The 21,626-nt window shown below is 38.6% G+C and overlaps 1 long non-coding RNA gene across 1 annotated transcript; it reads right to left on the reverse strand.

Moving 5' to 3' along the window:
* Positions 1-1,395: 1,395 nt before the first annotated feature.
* LOC105948450 lies at positions 1,396-5,886 on the reverse strand. The gene is made up of 2 exons (XR_004221278.1): positions 4,749-5,886; positions 1,396-2,652 (listed from the first exon to the last, which is right to left on the reverse strand). It is a non-coding gene; the product is annotated as an uncharacterized LOC105948450 (long non-coding RNA).
* Positions 5,887-21,626: the final 15,740 nt, after the last annotated feature.

The following is a 21,626-nucleotide window of genomic DNA, read 5'->3' on the forward strand; positions in this document are numbered from 1 at the left end:
TGCAATGATCTAAAACTAACATTCAGAGTGAAATTGTAGGATAAAGCAGAGGATGTTCTGAACATGAAATAGTTGGCAGACATCAATTGTGCGAAAGTGATTTCCATTGTAGGTCCCCCAAGGATATCGTCAGATACACAATACATGCGCAGATTTTATCGTTATTCGATATAATTTTTTTAACCTGTCTGATCGACTAAACAACCGATCGCCATGGTACGAAAATTATCAGGACAGTAATTCTAAGCCCACACACTGAAAATTGTATGAATCTATGTTTTGTATGATTATGTCCAACTTTACAGTTCTCAGCTTGCTTTAAATCTTTCTGATAGTATGTGGGACTAGGCTAGAAGTTGTAATTCAGCAAGATTTGAGTAATACAGGTATCGGACTCCTTATCTGGAAACCCATTATGCGGAAAGCTCCGAATTACGGAAAGGCCATCTCCCATACACTCCTTTGTAATTAAATAATTCACATTTTTAAAAATGATTTCCTTTTTCTCTGTAATAATAAAACAGTACCATGTACTTGATCCCAACTAAGATATAATTAACCCTTACTGCAGGCGAAACAATCCTATTCGGTTTACTGTTTAAATAATTAATTTAGTAGACTTAAGTTAGGAGATCCAAATTACAGAAAGACCCCTTATCTGAAAAACCCCAGGTCCCAAGCATTCTGGATAACGTGTCCCATACCTGTATGTGTTTGACCAACACTGTGAAGTCCCTAAAGCACTCAGATCAGTGTATTGCATATTACATGCTCTTGTTAGTTTGTAAGTTAGTACTAACCTGTATCAGCCAGTAGGCACCGCTTTAAGTTTATTGTAATTATTGTTATGAGATAAAATGCAACCCTTAATTACACAGCAGCAATGGCTTTAGGCCAGAAACTTAATATTTTCCTTTTTTCTTGTTTACATTACTATTTTTATATGAAATCGGAGCCTTGTCAAGGGAGAGGCTTAGTATTATGTGCTAACAATTTCGCCGGTGACAAGGGGATGGCTCAGATTTCTTGTGAGGGTATAATGTGTCTGTCAGAATAAGAGAAGGCGGAATGTCCCTCTTTGACTAGTGACACTGTAGATGGCTGTCTAAACTTCAAATCAGTACTGACTTTTAATATAAGCTTTCATCAAAAGTAATTTCTTTAGTGATTAAAGAACACATTAAACTACAGCTTGAGGGTAGTGGTTAGATGGGTTGGTTACTATCAAGCTAAAACTGCTCTAATCAGACCCACTAAAAAGAGTCCTTTATTTTTATCAACATCTACTTTCACTAAAGAGGCACCTAAAGAGTGACCTATTAATAGCTGGGTTAAGGAGATATTTCTCCTCTTCTTTTTTTACAAAATCCATACATAAATTAACAGAGCTCAATAAACACTTCATAAGGGTTTATTTGGTGCTGCTCAGAGCTAGAAAATGGTTAATGTCTTCAACAATGATCCTGTCTAACCAACACTAGAAAACAGAGCAGGCAGGATGCTCCTTGGGGTATCCTCTACCACCAACTTGTATGCTGGCCCTGGAGGACTTCAGGTTTGTTATGGGAGGAAACAGCAGGATTTCACCCCCAGCAGCAAAGGGCAATAGAAGCAGTAGAGAATAGCATGAGGCTGTGAGGCTATAGATCCAGATCTTGTTTCTCCTTCCAGTGGTGGATTGCTATAGGGTCTATACAGTAGGTTGTGCAGGCTCTATAGTTTCTAGGTGGCTCAGCTCCAAATTCCAATAACTGAATGTAATATTCTTTTAGAACGAGGCAGCACAGGTCCAAAGCATGGGTGGGACAGGGACAGCCCAGAGGGCCCCCTTTGAGGGCATAGTTCGGGACCAAGGACACACTTAATCCACCTGCCTCGTTTTAGTGTCCTTTCTACCATCATTGATGTGTATCCTGTGCCAGGATTCTGATATATGTCTGCTTTCTCAAAAGATTGTACTTCTAAGCAGGACATTAAGTCTCGAATAGTATATTAGAACATTTTGTGCTTGCTTGCGTTTTATAAATGAAAATTAAGACAAGGAATAAATGACGGGTGCATTCAGCTGAAAGTCTTGTGAACACATTCCTTACATGTCTCTTTAGATACATAATAAATGTAATGCAATGTCAAATCTCTTACATGTTGTAGGAAACATCATTTGTATTTTAATAAACGTAATAAAAATGACTATTTTAAGTGGTGAATGAAGGAGGAAGGAACTCGGTCACTGAACGCAGGTATGTTCCTTAGCTGTGAATCATGTGCCTTTACTCATTACCCACAACATAAAGGGTAATTGCTCAGAACATAATATGTAACTTTCTCATTTAGTTTATGTTCAAAACACCATTATTATAAAGTAACTTGGGCTATTTTTTTTTAAGATACAGGATGACTTGCACCAATAGTATATTGGTACAAAGATTTAGATTAGGGCCCCCCCCCCCCAAATTTCACCCATGTGATTGGAGTACAGCACTGGCCATAGGTCATATTCTTTGGCATATGCTCATTGTTTGCAATCAGTTCCCTGCAGCATTTTCTGGCCATAGGTATCATTGATAGCACTCTCCCATCTGCCCATAGCAAAGCTGAAGTCCATTGGGAAGTGCTGCAGGTCCACAGAAATATTTCTCATCTTCCTTGGTCCTAAGGTAAGATAAGAGAGACACATGTTAACTCTGGTATTGGCAAGTCCATCACCCAACAAACAGCTTTATAAATATATATATACAGGTATCGGACCCCTTATCCGGAAACCCATTATCCAGAAAGCTCCGAATTACGGAATGCCTGTCTCCCATAGACTCCATTTTAATCAAATAATTCAGAATTTTAAAACTGATTTCCTTTTTCTATGTAGAAATAAAACAGAACCTTGTAATTGATTCCAACTAAGATATAATTAATTCTTATTGGATGCAAAACAGTCCTATTGGGTTTAATTAATGTTTTATTGATTTTTTAGTAGACTTAGGGGCTGATTTACTAACCCACGAATCCGACCCAAATTGGAAAAGTTCCGACTTGAAAACGAACATTTTGCGACTTTTTCGTATGTTTTGCGATTTTTTCGGCGTCTTTACGAATTTTTCGTTACCAATACGATTTTTGCGTAAAAACGCGAGTTTTTCGTAGCCTTTACGAAAGTTGCGTAAAATCTTGCGATTTTTCCGTAGTGTTAAAACTTACGCGAAAAGTTGCGCCTTTTTCGTAGCGTTAAAACTTAAAAGGTGCGAAGTTTCGCGTAAGTTTTAACGCTACGAAAAAAGCGCAACTTTTTGCGCAAGTTTTAACGCTACGAAAAATCGCAAGATTTTACGCAACTTTCGTAATGGCTACGAAAAACTCGCGTTTTTACGCAAAAATCGTATTGGTAACGAAAAATTCGTAAAGACGCCGAAAAAATCGCAAAATACCGATCTTTACGAAAAAAACGCAATCGGACTCATTTCGACCCGTTCGTGGGTTAGTAAATCAGCCCCTTAAGGTATTGAGATCCAAATTACAGAAAGACCCCTTATCCGGAGTACCCTTGGTCCCGAGCATTCTGGATAATGGGTCCTATACCTGTATATATATATATATATGTATATGTATAGTTTATGTTAAAAGAAGGGTAATACTTCCAGCACCTAAATAAAAAATTCCAATAATCCAAATTTAAGGCATATACTAAAGAGGCTAGCAGAAGCTTGTGGCTAACAAGGGGAAACTACATGTGGCAGATAAAATAGTAGAAACCTGTATTAGGGCAGTGTACCGGTATTGCCCTGTACTAGTGATAAATCTGCAGGTACATACAAAGGTTAGAGTGACTAATAATAAGGAATAAAACTGATTCCTTGATTTTCCATATTCAGAAAAACTTTTGCCAAACTGTAGGTCATCTAAGGCTTATTTAAAAGATTCATGGTTAGAAACCTGGCAACTTGAAAGTAGAAACAATTGTGCTAGTTGTAAGGATATGACAAGTTTTGGGAGGATTTTGCAAATTATAGAACACTTTCAAAATACTTTGTTTATTTTATTTTGGCTTTTGCTATATTTTGCTTTGTATTTCCTCTCTGGAGTAAAGGGGGCATCATCTGCTAAAAGACTTGAAGCTTGGGTTAGCAACCACGTAGCAACCAATGTTTATATGTTACCTGAGTTCCTCATGTTCGTCTGTTATTTTCATTAAGATTATATTACTGTACCCCCTCTCCCAACTTTCTCCACCAGACTGCTTATTGTACCTTTGTTAAGAGATGGTATATCAAGTTCATCAGTACACGATCTCCCTGGAGCAATGCAACCCAGAGGAACAGTGAGGGCAAGCAGGCAAGGGAAAGTTGGAAGTGGGAGCTCGCTGTCTTGGGGAGGGGTAGTTAACAAATTCAGACTGAAAATGAATTTGTCTTTTGCATGAAGGGGGTCACAAACCCTAGCAAGAAGGTGATACAGTGCTTAATAAATCAAAAGCCAAAACAAAGAATAAATCAAGCCCACTGTGAAATGGATTGGATTCCTTTCAAACAAAGTAACATAGTCTGAAAGTGACCTTTACCTTTAAAGCAAAGCTAGAATTCTTGATAAAAATTCTTCCATTTAATTGTGGGGCCTGGAGCTTATGGTGGCAGCCACACCTTCAACATTCAAAACATTTACTACTGTGTCTGGGAAAAAAAAAGAACAATGAAGTGTGGCTGTTTGGGGAGCACCAGGTTCAATAAACCTCCCAGGTAAAGCAGCATTTTACTTACTCCCAAATCACAGTATCTCATTCAGATTAAATATACAGCAGTTCCCTGGTTCCTTAGGTATTGTACTTTGAATTCCTGTAAAGGCATGTTCCACTCCAGTGTCTCCACCCAGACGCTATTCGGCAAACCAGTTATTCAAGTAATGCAGAACAGAGGAGCATTTGCTGAGACAGAATTACGCAGCTTAACTGAGTTCACTGCTGAAAAATATTTTCTAACACAAGACTTTCGACTTTAGAGACAGCCTTGATAAACAAAGTGCGAAGTAGGAAACAAGATTTAAATGTGTGAATAAAAACAATGGCCACAATGGCTTCTAATTGTTGTTTATGTAGGTGGGACATTGGTCTTATGGTTCATGTAGCTATGCAGTTGCTTTGATAATGCTCATTTTCGCTCTTTATTGAAGAGCTCATTTAGGAATGCAAATTGCCATGTTTTTTTACCCACAATTCAGCATTTCTACCCTTGAATTCAGGTGCATGCATGACAACATGTGTATAATGCAATAATATGGACACAAATGAGCAAGATTTTTTGCACAAGTTGCAGCTCACACTATTTCCCCGGATTTTGTGTAGGAATGGTGTCAATTCCATATGCATTAATGGTTAATTTACTTGTGGCTCCTGAAACAACCTGCTATTGGAACCCTGGACTTACCTGCAGGACTAGGCTTGTACTGTTGCATAATTTAGTTTGAGCAGTTTAGATGGGCACTGATAAAGGGGAAGTTTAAAGGAGCATGTATGGGCCCAAGTACCTTTCTGAATAGCAGTAATGCATACATCAGGTACTTAGCACTTTTTTGCACACTGCACTTGCTATCGTAAATGAGGCCTTGAGCATTCAAAAGTCAGTAAATGGTCCTATTTACAATTCAGTGCAGAGATGCACAGCCAACCGAGCTCTTACTTAGCAAAGTGCAGGACTATCCACATGTTTATCACAAGATGCTTATGGGACATTTCTTTTGAATCTGCAGTAAAAAAAATATTTTGGAAGAATATGGAAATTTATTGTTTTAAAACAGACTTACTAATATGTCCTTACAGAAAGGACTGCTGTGGTCCCTATGTATACTAGCCCCATGCAGCATAGTCTTGGATATCCATGTGTACAGCCAAACAGCATTATTGTACCTACTGTATTTAGCCTTATATTGCTTCCTGCCACACGTCAAAAATATAGACCACGGTTGCTTGATTCTAGATTCTTACACAAATGTCTTATGTGTATGTGATTGCTTGATAGCCCCACTGGTGCAGGGACTGCAAATAGGTATTCAATCGCACAGCCTAGCATTCAGGCTTGATGCATCAATCCCCACAAGGCTGAGCCCATCCACACGATGCCAGGTAGAGAGGAGAGCACCATAAAGCAAAACTCTGCTAAAAAGCCTTTATTTTAAACCACAATACACAACATGTTTCGGGGCAATGTAACGCCCTTTATCAAGTGTAAAACATTACTTAGCCAAGTGAACATTTTAAACCTTAACTCCACCCCCTTTGTCCATTGATTGGTGTTCAATAGTGTCCATCAAAAAACGAAGTTTCCTTTATATCTTGCTCTTTTATTCATTCTATTCATTTCACAAATTAATACTGTGTTCCATCATTAGTGTCAATTGAGCATCTGTGGAAAATCCCATACACTTAAAATTTATAAATACATGTTTACACCATAAATAGTTGCCAACCTTGCATATCACATATTAAAAATTGGAACAATGCATACCACCTATCTAGTATAACATTAATACTACACATGAGGCCATCGGGCAAGAGAGTATTAAGCTTGCCCAATGCCTGATGGCCTCAATGATGCTTGGAGTTTGAAACCTTTTCTATAATATTTTTTATAATATTTTTATAATATTTTTGGAACTATATTAGCCGTATGTACTCATAAATATGTACATTTTTTGCAGGCCTTGAACCCCTTCCATCAGGGTGTTAGCTACATAAGGATAAGGGTAAGAGTAATGATTTTTGCTGGCGATATTACCTTTATCAATTTTATTAATCTATGATTAATGTGTTTTAATAATGTGTAGAATTAATGTTATACTAGATAGGTGGTATGCATTGTTCCAATTTTTTAGCAGAGTTTTTTTTTTTTTTAGCAGAGTTCTGCTTTATGGTGCTCTCCTCTCTACCTGGGATTGTGTGGTGCAGAGACTGATGTGATTAATAAACAAAGTCTGTAATACACTGCATAGCATGTTGGAGGTATATTTGGATGGCATCTGTTATCCTTTATTTATATAAGCATTTCTCATTAAAGATCCCTTAGGCTATCATGCCACACATGGTTGTTTCCCCTCTAGCATAAATACACCTGTTACTGTGCACTGTTGTTTTCACTTACTTATTGCTATACTGTCTACTCGTGAGATCTATTTTAAAAATGTGGTAAATGTGTTTGTGTTGTTCATGAAAAGGTATACATAAAAACCTTTAAAAGAAGTTCTCCATTTATATGTCAGAGAAGCTGCCATCGCATAAGATTTGCCACAAGATACACAATCCTCTAGTAACAGACCCAAAGGGCTAATACTAAACATAGGTGCTAAAATCCTAGAAAAATATATTTCCATGTCCTTCGACAGTAGCCTGCATGAAGCAAGGAGACCATGGCTTCACTGGTATTTATTGACTTATTAAAGCCAAATTCCTGCAGGCTCAACATGTTTATGATTTGGTGATGTTGGTACAGTGTACCAATAAAAATCAAGTATTTTTAATAAAAAGGCAAATTCATCAGCAGGAGAAGTAGATGTTCCTTTTCTTGTATCATGCCTGTTGGTCTGTTAGCCTGTTAGTCTGACATCAGTGGTAGGAAAGCTCGTGGAAGGATACTTGAATACATTGCAAATCACAATTACTATGAGTTTGTGGAACATAATATTTGTACTTGGATAGAGAACTGGCTGAAGGATAGATTACAAAGAGTGGTGGTAAATGGAACATTTTCTAATTTGGCCAGTGTTGTTAGTAAAAATTGTGCAAAATTAATTATTCCATGCAGGAGTTGGTAAAATTGGGGAACTGGGCAGTTATGCACTTTGGTAGAAATAATATAAATGCAAGTGGGTACACTAAATGGTAGTGTGTTTGGGTATGCTTAAAGGCTGTGGTACACAGGGAGATCAGTCGGCGCGCAACAAATCTCCCAGAAATGCATCCCACCGCCGAAAATGTAAATCGTGGCGCCGCGTATGCCATCCCACCGGCGATTTACATTTTTGCCGGTGGGATGCATTTTGGGGAGATTAGACGCCCGTGACAAGGGAGATTTGTCAATGCCGACTAATCTCCCCGTCTGTCACAGCCCTTATAGAGAAGGATCTGGGAATTTTTGTAGATAACAAGGGCATTGACTCAAAGGATGAAAACATAATTTACCTCTTTATAGGTCTCTGGTAAGGCCTCACCTTGAGTATGCAGTGCAGTTTTGGGCTCCAGTCCTTAAGAGGGATATTAATGAGCTGGAGAGAGTGCAGAGACGTGCAACTAAACTGGGGATGGAAGATTTACATTATGAGGTGAGACTGTCAAGGTTGAGGTTTTTTCACTGGGGAAAAAGAAATTTCATTTGAAGCCGTGAAGGTGGGTTTTAATGGTGAGGGCAGTGAGGTTATGGAATGCCCTTCCTAGTGATGTGGTAATGGCAAATTCTGTTAATGCTTTGTGGCCAATGCCAGGGCTTGGATTAGTTCTTGAACAAGCATAATATCTAAGGCTATTGTCATACTAAAATCTACAAGTAGTATAGATATTGGTATATACAGTTTGTATATGTGAGTGTATAGATAGGTGTGTATATGTGTGCACTGGAGTTTATTTGGAGGGGTTAAACTTTATGGATTTTTTTTAAGCCCAACTTATTTATGTACCTATGTAGATGTGCCAGAAGGATAACATACATACTGTTACCTATAAACTTTTGAGGAGCTAGAAGACATGCTGGCTCTCGATCAACCAAAAGTCTAAAAAGTTCTGTTCTGCCAAAGTATGGACATTGTTATCGTGTGAGCTTTATTAACATGTCCCTATGACTGGTACATATGGTATGTTATGGCTAGCCCTTTGGGTTTCCCACAGAACATAATAGAACAAATTATTTTGTGAAATCCATACAGTACTGTTTCATGTACCCTTTGCTGTTTCTCTGAATGAACAGGAATATAGGAGAAAACACTGTTTCAACTTGCTAAAAATGACAATATTACCTAAACTTAATGAAAGTCGTGTTTTTTTTTAATTTATAACAAAAGAGACATGCTCATACTTGTGTTAAGATGAATAATCTCATTTTCAGAACAGTCTTGTTTCAGGTGTAAATTCATGTGAAATTGTGTAGGTGTGTATAGTAGAGCATGTTACAACTGATAATGTCATATAATTGTGGCATTGTTATAGCTTATCAAAACAAAACAGGGGAAACAAATAGAGCTGATTTACTAAAAGGTCAAAACCAGAATGGAGGGCCTATAATCATCTACCTATCCTATCATCTTCATAACATCTTAATGAAGAAATTCCTATTAATTGCACCTTGTAGATCCTTCAATTTTAATTAGCTGGAAAACCTCTAAAATGCCTATTTTTTATGGTAATGGGCATACTTCTCCTTTAATACCAGTGCAGTTCCATCTATCCTTGCAGGAGCACATGCAACAACTGTAATAAATAAGCCTTGATGAACTTGTCCATTCACCACACCTAGAAATGAGTGGGTCCCACAACAAAACCATTAGAGCTCCCAAACCTTTAAGCTAGATGGACTTCATGAAAATATACTGAAATAGTAAATCAGTCAGCGATCTACTGAGCCCTCATTTGTGGGCCCTGAACAGCTGTGGATTCGGCTTTCCCTACGCCCTGCTATTCTTGTAATGTATGACATAATGTGTGGCTCCATTATTTGTCTTCCCTATCAAAGGGCAGTGACAAAGTTAATGAAAACCTATTGGAATCACATCCATTTAAGTAAACCACAAATGCTTCCATTTACTCTATGTAACCCCCAGAGGAGAACCACATCAAGGCTTATTTAGGAATACAGTTGCAACCAAGGTCATGCAATAATGGATGCAATGGCTGTGCACACCGATGGTATTTATTAAAGGTACTTGTGCATAAACATGCTCCTTTAATTTCCAACAATTGCCTTTCTCCCCTACCAGTCTATCCTGATAAATTGCTTGTAAGTTTGCCTTTTGATGCAAGGAACCATGGAGCTACCATCACCGGGAAGGTGGCATTTTTTTCAGAGTTTCTCACTGTGGGCGGTGTCAATAGGCACAACTGAGCACCAGAAATGGCGTTACGAAAATGCACAAGAACAGTTTTATTGGACACAACTGAGCCGAGTGCAAATCCAAACAAGCGTAGTGGCAATTACATTGGAATTGTGTTCAAAATGCTGCCTTGTGGGTAAAAAAAACTGGGTGAATTGCATCCAAAATTGCAATTTATCATCTAGGTATACCATACCAATCAATGCTTAGTAAACAAGTTTTCTCCCCTGATCATTTTCATTAAAATCCTTTTCTTTAATGTAAACCTGATCCTCACCTACCAAGAGGCAGAAGAGAGAATGACATTAAAAAATCTTATTACATGCACCATCAATATTTGATGTTACCTACAGGTTTATGATAATATTATAAAGCTCAGGAGACTTAAAAAGAAATGATAAAACACAGATCTCGGAATGAAAAAGGGGCATAGAGGAATTGCAGCTCCATTCTGGCCCCTCTAAATTCTACATATGATTTACTATAATGTTTTTTTTCACTTCATTCTGTTCTGGCCAACTGATTCCCCAAACTCTATGAAAAAAGCTGTCTCTTTTAAGCACACATACAGGGTCGAACTGGCCCACTGGGCTACCCGAAAAAAAACCCACTGGGCCCCAACCCTTTTGGGCTCTGCCACCTGTCTGCCCACTGCTCCACTGCTTACTTGCTGTGAAAAAATAAAGATGGCCGTAGTGATGTGCAAATTTTTTCGCCAGGCTTGGATTCGCAGCAAATCTCCGCATTTCGGATTTTGGGAATTGTTTAGTGAAACCTCAGTGAAAATTCACCGCAAAAAAATTTGTTGTGCAGGAAAAAAAGGTTGCATCAAAAATGGGCACGGTTGCAGCAAAATAGGCACGGTTGCCTGTAGTTTTGCAAATTTGTCGGTGAAACGGGAAAGATTCGCTCATCACTAGCCGTGCGTGCCAAAGTGGGGAGCAGCAGTGGGCCCTTGAGTCGGGTACCTGGTGGGCTCTGTACACATATAAAATCTTTGGGGCTATGCCATACAAGGGGATTGGTCTGCCACCGATGCCAAACAGAAAACAGCTGCAGACAGAATGCCCCTGTTCGCCTGACATCACTGCTACTCATATTAAAAGGAAAGCGCACCAGCTGTTATACATGTAGGGGTGACAGGTAGACAGAGGCCACGGTACCACTTGAGTGTTTTGGTGTTTCAGTAAGTGTCCAATATGGTACTTTTTCCAATAGAATGCTTTTCATCCATTGTTGTAGAAGTAACGACAGGCAGCAAGGGGTGTATGGCAGTCGTGAATAAAACACCTGTTGCCATAGCCCTTATAGATTTAAAGACTAGCGGGACATGGGGTCAGTGCCTGTACTTTCCCCACAATCAGTTGCATATAAATCTACCTTATCACAGGTACTTGCGTACGGTAGTTCCAAGGTCCCCTCAGCACACTGTGTCAGTCCCTGCAGCTCAGTTGTGCCGCTGGACATCAGCCAATTCTGGGGAAAAAATGCTGCTTTGTGGGAAAAAAAACATAATGATTGTGTTTGAAATTGCACTTTGTTTACTGCACTTGCGGATATACGTGTGCCCTTAACTATTTTGACTACAAAGTCTTTCTTTTCAAAATTTCCTCCTGGGACACTAAGGGGCTGATTTACTAATCCACGAATCCGAAAAGTTCGGATTGGAAACAAACATTTTGCGACCTTTTTGTATTTTTTGCATTTTTTTCGTCGCCATTATGACTTTTTCGTAGCTGTTACGACTTGCGCGAATTGTCGCGACTTTTTCGTATTGAGTGCTCATAAACGGCGGGCAAACTTTTTAAACTTTGCATGATTTTGGAAGCCTCCCATAGGACTCAATGGCACTCTGCAGCTCCAACCTGGCCCAAGGAAAGTCACAATACTGAAGCTTGAATGAATCCGAAACTTTCGTACTCGGCACGACGGCTACGAAAAAGTCGCGACAATTCGTGCAAGTTGTAACGGCTACGAAAAAGTCGCGACAATTTACGAAAAAATTGCAAAATACCGATCATTACGAAAAAAACGCATTTGGACGCTTTTCGGACGTTCGTGGATCTGCCAGATGTGTAAGTGTTTTTTAATGTAAACTTGTGTCCAATCTGTCCTCTCTGGCAGATGCACACAAGCAGTGTGTGTACACTGACACACACAAAGGGGCACATTTTAGAAGCAGTTAAAAGCAGTATATAAAATACAGTTTTTTTAGCCCATGTCTGTGTAAAACAATGCAAAGAAAGTGCAAATTCTGGAACCCATTTATTAATGTTCAATTTTTCCCAGTGATTTGTGGTTTTTTTGTGTAAAAATATGATTATTTGCCATTTATTATACGTCAAAATCACAAAAAATGCAAATATAAAAATTCAGCAGCCCCCTTACCCACTCCGCGCTTACCTCTTCCACATCGGAGTGGGTCATCACTAGTGGTATTGCGCTTTTTGCACTAGAAGAGCCGAATTTCCATTAAAAAAATGGAAATTTGCCTTTTAAAGTAACCGAGGCAGCTTTTTGTCGGCACAGCCAACTAGCCACTCTCTACCACCTGATGCAAAGTTCTCACCTTGCGTCATGGCAGAAGCAGCACTGTGTTGAAGTCAAAGGGTCCTAGGTAAATTGTAACAATCTTTATTTAATTTGTGGTTTTTGAGGTTCTAGGTTTTTTTTTTTGTTTGTAAGCAGATGAAAATTCTTATGAAAACTTTAAAAGCTTGAAAAATGTGAGGTTTTCATACTCTTTTTTCGGTTTAGATTTTAATTTGTTTGTGCTTTTTATATTTGTATCTTTTAAGAAATAACTAGACATTCATTGTACTAGTGGAAATGAGTTTATTTCTGGTTTAAAAAACTCTACAGCCACTAAAATCAGAATTTTGATAAATGGGCCTCCCCTTGTAGCATTATGTGCAAGTCCAATAAAGTCTGGCAAAGCTACTACAGGTAAAGTAAAGTCATGTACATTTTAAATAGAATTTTACTTTGCCAGTTTGCATACTGGTTTACTAGAATTGCACTGCTTTATTCCAATAGACTTCAATGGACCTTGCGAAGTTCACTGAAGTGTAAAGGTTGGTCATACATTCCAGTTAGAATATGCACTTTTATAAATGGCTCACCCTGAGCCTTTAAATTCAGAATTTATGCTAAAGTCAAAGTTCCGTGTTAAGTTAACTGCAGTTGCAGGCATGGGATCCCAATATCCAGAAAGTTCCAAACTACAGGAAGGCCATTTCCCTATAGAGTCCATTTAAAGCAAATCTTTTTTTTTATGTTTCCTTTTTCTTTGTTATAATGTAACTTGTACTTGATGGTAATAAATAATAATAATAATATCATGTAGCAGATACACTATGGCATTGATAGTAGAACATCCTATTTTACTGTTCCCTGGATGTTCCATCACTAACATCCAACAAAGAATCCTTGAGTATTCAAAGAATGCAGAATCAAGGGAATCAAGGACAAGAGCAGAGTAACTTCTTTAACTGCTTTATTTTAGGTCCACACAGCTTGTTTGGGGCATTGTGGGCTCTTGCTTATGTTCCAGATCCCATACCTATTACTACACTTTTTTAGCCAAAATAATATCACATTACATTATAAACTTTTGTTTTTCTCTTCTCTGAGTGGCTTTTGACTGTGAATGGGACAGCACCACACTACTGAATGTTATTAAATAAGGAATTTCTTGTATGTGACCAAACTCACACCCACTGAATGACTGAAATTATACTAAATACAAATTAGAATAAAATGTGTGCTTATTCTTGTAACCTTTATGATTAAGTCAACAACAGGCTCCTTTGAATAGATGTAGTTATACAAACTGGCAGCAGAGCACAGACAAGCATTGTGCCAAGTATGCAAGAATAGCTATTTGCTTTTACTACTGCCAATATTGCATCATAATGGAAAAACTGTCGACTTTGCCGAGAATTCCACAAGGAAGTGATTTATCCTTTGCTATTTAGATTAAAAAACTGCCATGCTTTAACCCCTTGGTATCACAAAGACTTGAGAGTCTTTGTGATACCAATTTTGTGATACCAAGGGGTTAAACATGGCACTGTATTTTTTTTTTTTTTTTTCAATCAGTGACTTGTATTGAAGAATGAGTATGCTCCAAGAGATAAATAATGACTTATGATATGGCATAAATGGCTTAGCTGGCTATGTGATGGGTGGGATCAGCCCTTTACATGAAGATTATCCTCATTACTGTAATCCTCATTAAATATTACTGCTCCACTCTCCCCATGTTGAAGGTTATATATAACCCTCCTCCATAATTAAGAAGCTAGATATACCATATGATTTTACACTGTCTAGGGTAACATGCTTTTGACGGGTTCCACAAGATTCAGTCTAACCAGAGTTCTCTAACAAGTAAACTCTCAGCCATTGCTCTGTGTATGTGGAACCAATTGCGTAAAGAGACATGACCTAAGCACCCGTGCCTTACTTATACCTATACCTAGCAACCACTGAGTCGCCATCTTTGGAATATATTTGTACTTTAGTGTAAAGAGTTTGGACATATAGTCAAAATAGTCATATAGTTGGGGTGCTCTAAGTTTTATGTTTGGCGGATTTCAAATGGTTAAGCAGTCCGTGCAGATATAGGCCTTACATTTGCACACTCATGTGTCAAACACATATAAACAGTCAGTGTGTAAAATTGTATAGCTAAACTGTGCTTTGTACAAAGGGATTTCTGATATAGTTTTACTATATAAAACAGTAATCCCCAACCAGTGGCTCGTGGGCAACATGCTGCTCACCAACCCCTTGGATGTTGCTCCCAGTGGCCTTAAAGTAGGTATTTTGAAATTTCTGGCTTGAAGGCAAGTTTTGAAAGCACAGAGACACAGTTTTACTCCAAGCAGAACCTCCTGCTGGCTAAGGCTGATGCCACACCAGGCGTAGGGCTGATTTTTTCGGCAAGCGGAAAAACGCTTGCCGAAAATTTCAGCCCTACGCCTGGTGTGGCATCAGCCTAACAGTCCACATGGGGCTACCAAATAGCCAATCACAGCCTTTATTTGTCATCCCAAAAGAAAGAAAGAAAGAGTGTGGCTCACTAGTAAAAAAAGTTGGGGATCCCTGGTATAAAACCAGACACTAGACACTCTAAAGCTGCCATTGCTCTTCCCCTGATTTTTGAACGATGCGTCCAGTGCGACTCAACTGTGTGTGCCTTTTCCTATGCATTTCCTGCCTGGCATCAATTTAAGTGTTGGCTTACCTCAGTCAGTGTTCGGTGTGCAAATGATGTTTGCACGTGATTGTTTAGATGCAAGTCTGCTGCGTCTATTGACTGAGGGCACTACGGAGCCCTGGAGCTACAGTCTGGGTCTAGCTCCAATGTTCGCACAGGGCTGTGCATCAAAAGATCACAGCTGAGCGCAACTATACGGAACTGCGCAGAGTGCCTTTAGATGCAACTACCTTTAACGAAAGTGGTTTTAGGTGCAACTCACTGTGGGGAAAACCGCAAATTGTCCACCGCCTGAGGATGTAAAGCCCGTTAACATTTCCAGCTAAGTTTCACAAGTGTAAATCTGCAGCAAAATCTTTTGCCACATCTAAGGGTATTGCCAATTGGGGAAATGTACTACATGCTGTGCTTAGAAGGCTCTGCACCTCTGGTAATATCAGGTAAACTCTAGGGCTACATGTTCAAATCATACAAAAAGCTTAATATGTTAGAGTGTGTTCTAATTTGTTAAAATAGTTGTCATCGAAATAATACATTACAGAAACGACTGTACAAAAATAAAACAGAAGCAATAAATAGACCTTAGCTTTGAATTATAAAGATGCTGAAGTTTATGAAACCCTACAGCTACTGATCATCCTATTTATGTGTACATACATATCATTATGTGCTAAATAGGATACGGTGATGATTGTAAAATTCCAGATAGAAGGGCTACACTGATTATATTTAATATAAATATCATCTAGCCCAGTTATTTGCATTTATTAGACATGATCCTAGTAACCTTAGAGTGGGGCTGCTCTCAAATATGTTATTAATATATTGAAAAATGTGAAAACTGCATTATAACGTCAAGTACAGATATACTTCAATTGCAGAGCATACTTACAGTGTATAAGGAACCATTTTTAAAATTCTTAACATACTTAACCACTCTTGTTTAAAATATCAATATGATCGTTTTACCTCCTTTACGCCTCAGTAGAGTGAAGGTTTCACCAAGCAAGTAAATTTCAGTTATTAAACTTAAACAAGGTTTAAGCTTAAAAAGAATATAGTTTATTTAATATCCTAGATTTCAGCCTAACACTTTTCATGCTCACCCAGCATTTAGTCATATGCCTCGATGCCTATGAGTTAAGGTGGCCATACACATGCTGATGCCAATTGGGCAGGATTGATGTGGTCTTTGCCCCTATAGCCTGTATCCCTTTTGCTCTGATGTTATTGTTTGGCCCTTGTGCTAAATGGTCGGATCAGCCAATATCGATATTGCCCACCTAAGATCACTAAACAACCAGATCTTATAATGTAGGCTAGCTTAAGCCTCTCTCACCAGTCTCACAAAATAAAAACATACAACTGTGTCTTAAATGTGCCTGCATATTTTGTGGTACACATGGGCTCACATACATTTTTCTAGCTCACAAGTCTCAACTACAGGAAATGGCACAGGGGCAATATTGGGTTTCTGTGAATTTTAGTATCTCAGAAGGTGGTGTGTCAGGTTGCTAAACTATTGCCTCCGCTGCTTGCTATAGCATTCACCTGTAAGTGCTTGTATCATCAATGGTTATATCATGCTCGATAAACCCAAGATTGGATCCTTTGACATTAGTGAATCGTTCAGTGAAAATGCTGGCTGCTCTGTGTACACCCACTGCCATGTTCAAACAGTAGTATGTCCAGATTTATAAGAAAAAGTCTGCAATCAAAATTTTATAGTAGTTTAATGTTTTCCTATGTTAAATAAAGCATTGGACGATGGGCAGCAACAAGGGCTTGGGTATAGGGGCACACATTTTGTAAATCTGGTCCTTTAAATAGCACAGGCGGGGTTTTCATTGGACAATCCTCTTACATCTTACATCTGGCCAATAATCCCCCCCCCCCCCCATGTGAATAGTGAAAGGCAGATCACATTCCTTCCTGTCGTTACACATGATTTGCCTGAGCCTAGAGCCTTTGCGTCGGCCTGTGTACAGGCACACAGAAAGGATTTTAGCACAAAATTATGCAGTTTCGCTCTGCAATTCACCCAGTGGCTCCAGGCACATCGGTAAGATTTTTAGAGTGATGGGGCAGATTTCCGGCCTGCATTTATCTACACAAACCTTCCCGTGTGCCAGTGCCCTAACAAAGCAAAAATTACAAACAAGTGAATTTTCTCATTATAAGGCTAAACTTCATGACACGAACAGAACACAAATTATTATCACTAGACTTTAAGTGATTTATGGTTATCAGTGAAATCCAACAGAAGAATAAACACAACACACACACAAAAGCACAACAATAAATTCTACATTATTGTGTAATTGTGGTAGTTTTGCACTGAATCCAGTGAGGGAAGGGGATTTAAAAATATGAGGTTAGGAAACAAAAAAGTCCCACAAATGCTATATGTATATAGAAATTAAATCAAAAGCACAAATAAAGCATACCTGTCTTTAACATTAATTTAAAAATAAGTCCAACATAGCCCCAAAGATACACAGAGGTCAGCTGTAACGCAAAGCTGAACGATTTACATGCACATTATACAAGGGACCACCATAACCAATGATAGGTCCTTTCTCAGGGCCACAGGGGAGGGGGCTGGTTATGAGTATAAGCTTGGGACCCCAAAGTAAGTAAAAGAAAAACACAATGTAAGTAGGGTAGGGATGCCCAACCTGTTGTCCTTGAATTGTAACCTCTATCTGCCACTCGGCAGCCTTCAGCAACAGTTCAAGGTTGCAAATTCCTGCCTGCCATGAATAATAAATGCACTAAATATAGCAAAAACCTTTCACACAGTGCAGTATAAATTTGTATTCACCAATGACATTGTCATGCTGAGGGGGTCCTAAAATTTTGTACATCTTTAAATCCATGAACATTGCTTACGCCTGTGCCCAATTTCCATTACAGCTCCTGGCTTTTCCCTTTGCACTGGGATCCACAGACATGGGAAGACTGAAGATACACAGACCTGACTGACAGCAGAGCTGGGAGTCCCATACAGAATCCAACAGGCTCATGTTTACGAGAAATAGTCACTGATGAATAGTTTCTGGAAGAAATCTCAGCCTTCCTATCTCTGTTATTCTTCCAAGCCATGAATAACATTGTCATCAAGTGTCATTTTTAACCAGAGAACCAGTAACATACTGGCCAGGTGGAACCATCCTGGTGAAAGCTGCTGTTTGAAGGTTCCCTCATAAGTCAAGCTTAAAGATAACACACATACTGGATGGCAGATCAGTTTCCAAGCAGAGTTTATTGCACCCTTGCATTATCATGGCTGTAATCCTTACACGAAGCTTAACAAATAGAATCTCAGCAACAGGTTCTGAGCAACAAATGGAGGGAACCTCTGGGGTGATCACCTTGTGCACTAATTATCTAAATTATTTCAGATCCTCATAAAAAAAGGCTATCTCCTCCAATTACTGTCAGGCAGGCTAAAAATAGAAGAGCACATGGGTCAAACTAGCAAATGATTTCCTATTTAAATGTTGATGTGACTCTGGAAGAGATGCTAAAGGAACACTTTTCAAAGGACTTTAGTCAGTCTGAGCCACTGAGCACTGAGCAAGAATGTGCTGTTCCTGCGACTAAACCTGTTTTCTTTTTCATTGTATATGTTCATTGTGGGATCGAGTCATGTGGCTGCAGCACACAAATAATACATAAGGCGCCAGATGCTCCTGCTTAAACAAACAAGGGCTTCATTGTGCACACAAATTACACATTACTTGTTTTTAGAACCTGTCGTTAGGAGAATTTTCCATTTCAGAATGCAAATGCAAAGCCATTATGTTTTCATATTGGACCAGCTTAAAAAAATATTGATTGGAATATAGAATGGGAGCACTGATTTCTTATGTACGATGTAAACACATTCTAGTTGAAATGCTTAGTCAGTGTTTGCACCAAAAGCCTATGATATAATCTCTCTTTTCTTTTAAATTATATATTTAACTAGACCCTAAGGCAGAAAGCTTATTGGCTTTTGCTACAAAACCTGTAGTATTTGCACTAACATGCTGGCTTGCAAGATATTAAGACTTTTTGTTTCTGGTATATTTCAAACCCATGCCTAATCCAGATTAAGGGAGAGGTTAATGAAAACTCAGGAATTCTTCTTGATCTTTCTAACCAAATCTTCTACATGGGAAATGTTGTGTGGCGTTACTACATGGATATCTGTTGTCGAGTATTTATCATTTGTTGCACAAAGTTTCTGGAGCGTGAAAACACCTGAACAAAACATTTCTGGCATTGAGCAAGGTTCCCATAGACTTTCATGATAAAGAAGCTAGAAAACTCTAGTATCAACAAGTAGATTGAGATAATTTTTTCCATGGAAAGAAATCATGAAGTGTCCCTTGGTTTGAATGGATCTTGGCATGGCTGAGCTCCTGAAATTGTTAATAAAAAAAACAGTGCTGAGGAAATGTGGGAGAAATGAAAGAGAAATTGGTAAACAGGAAAAATTTGGATCTGCAGAAGGATTGGCCCTAGAGCAATTAATTAAATGGTATGAATGACACTTATTGATATTATGTTGATGGTAGCAACATTTCACTAATATAGTGTTAACTTTAACCCTTTTTTAGCACAATAGCAACTAATATGGGGCTTCCCAATATGTGGTTCATCCCTCCCCCCCCCCCCCCCCCAGCAGTGGAGACCAATGCAGCATTTAGGGTCCAAGCATGATGGCCAGCTAGGGTGCCTATTGCTGTAAATGCTTATTTTCTATCCAGAGTATTCAGAGAACTATAGCAGGGTGAATGTTAATAATAATTATACTCTTTGTGGGAGTTAAGTGAAACCCTCACCAAGTATAGGACCAAAGAGGCAGTATAAAGATGGGTACAAACAGCAATTGAAATCAGTAAGTTTGCCAATACAAACATAGCCAGGCAGTGTGTACCCATCATTACACCCCTATTTGGTACTTGGTGAGGGCTCATCTTAACTCTCAAAAACTAGCCAGTTTATGTTTGGGTTTTCACTCATACTCTACTCATATTTGGGCATTTTAGTAAAAAGAACTGGCACATAAATATGAACACTGGCCAAATGGTGACCATGCTCATTATTTTGTTCAGGAGACAAAAGGCTTGGTTAAGACATGTACTGAATAACATGGCTTACCATGTGGGTAGACAAAAGGGCCAGTGAGTTGTTCCTTTGGCTCCTGGAGGAAAACAAATGGAAAAACTGGTACATGTTAACACAACAAACGTGTATGAGGAGGAGTCGTTGCATGTGAGTCTATAGTGCCAATAAAAGAAAAGTAGCCACATCCACTGCAACTGAAGGCAGAACTGGGCAGAAGACTTTTCCTCACCAAAGAGTACATTTATATGTGAATGGGTATCTATTTATGTATATTTGTTTTATCTAGTGCCAGAAGTGAACGGTTTTAAAATACATTTATACAGGATGTGTAATAATGTTTAACATTTGTATAAACATATAGGGGCTGATTCACTAAAGGTCGTTAACACAATGCATAGTTTTATGTGTTAAAAAGTGTTTGTTAATTATCTCATGCCCAAAAATCCTGATTATCGCAAAACGTTATTTCCATCGCATTGCGGTAATTATCTAATAGAAATAATACTAATGCATAATTCACAGACATATTTTAAGAGTTAAAAATCATAAAATGTGGCCTTTAGTGAATTGGCCCCGTAGGCTTTATTTTTATTTCCCTTTCATAGTTTTCAGATATAAATGGTTTATTAATTTCCTTTCTAAACTTAACATTTTTCCTGCTGCAAACTGAGCAATGCTTTTTGTAGGCAGTACATTGAAAATTGCTGACTCATGATGGCATATACCAGAGTAGCCACAGCGTTCTGTGTTGTTTGCAACTAGGAAAAAATGTTGGGATGAGGAATTCACAAATACATATTCATTGGCCAGATATCATATTGTGCAAGTTTGAAAATCCCATTAGACAAGGAGCTTATCTGCAATGGATGTGCTCCTTGTCTGACAGTTCTCTGTAAGCCCCAATGGATGATCCAATCGTCGGTCCTAGGGCCATCAAATGGGTCGTCCCTATTTGGTCCAAAATGCGGGTAGCCAAATCGGGGCTAGATATGCCATGGATGGTCACCTTAAGGTATATGTTGGCAGTGGTAGGCACCAAAGTAAGCATTCCTAAGTACCAGTGTCTGCTATAGTCAGATATATTGGAAGCTTCCTCAAGAAGACAAAAATGTTAAAAAAAAGGTTTTGAACATGTCATTTTCTGTAATCCCAGCTGAACAAACCTATTTCAGCTATAATGAATTAACATGGATGTTAGAATTAAAAAAAAACTACCAATACTGGCAAC

This window comes from Xenopus tropicalis, chromosome 2 (assembly GCF_000004195.4).
Source record: "Xenopus tropicalis strain Nigerian chromosome 2, UCB_Xtro_10.0, whole genome shotgun sequence".
Lineage (NCBI taxonomy): Eukaryota > Metazoa > Chordata > Amphibia > Anura > Pipidae > Xenopus > Xenopus tropicalis.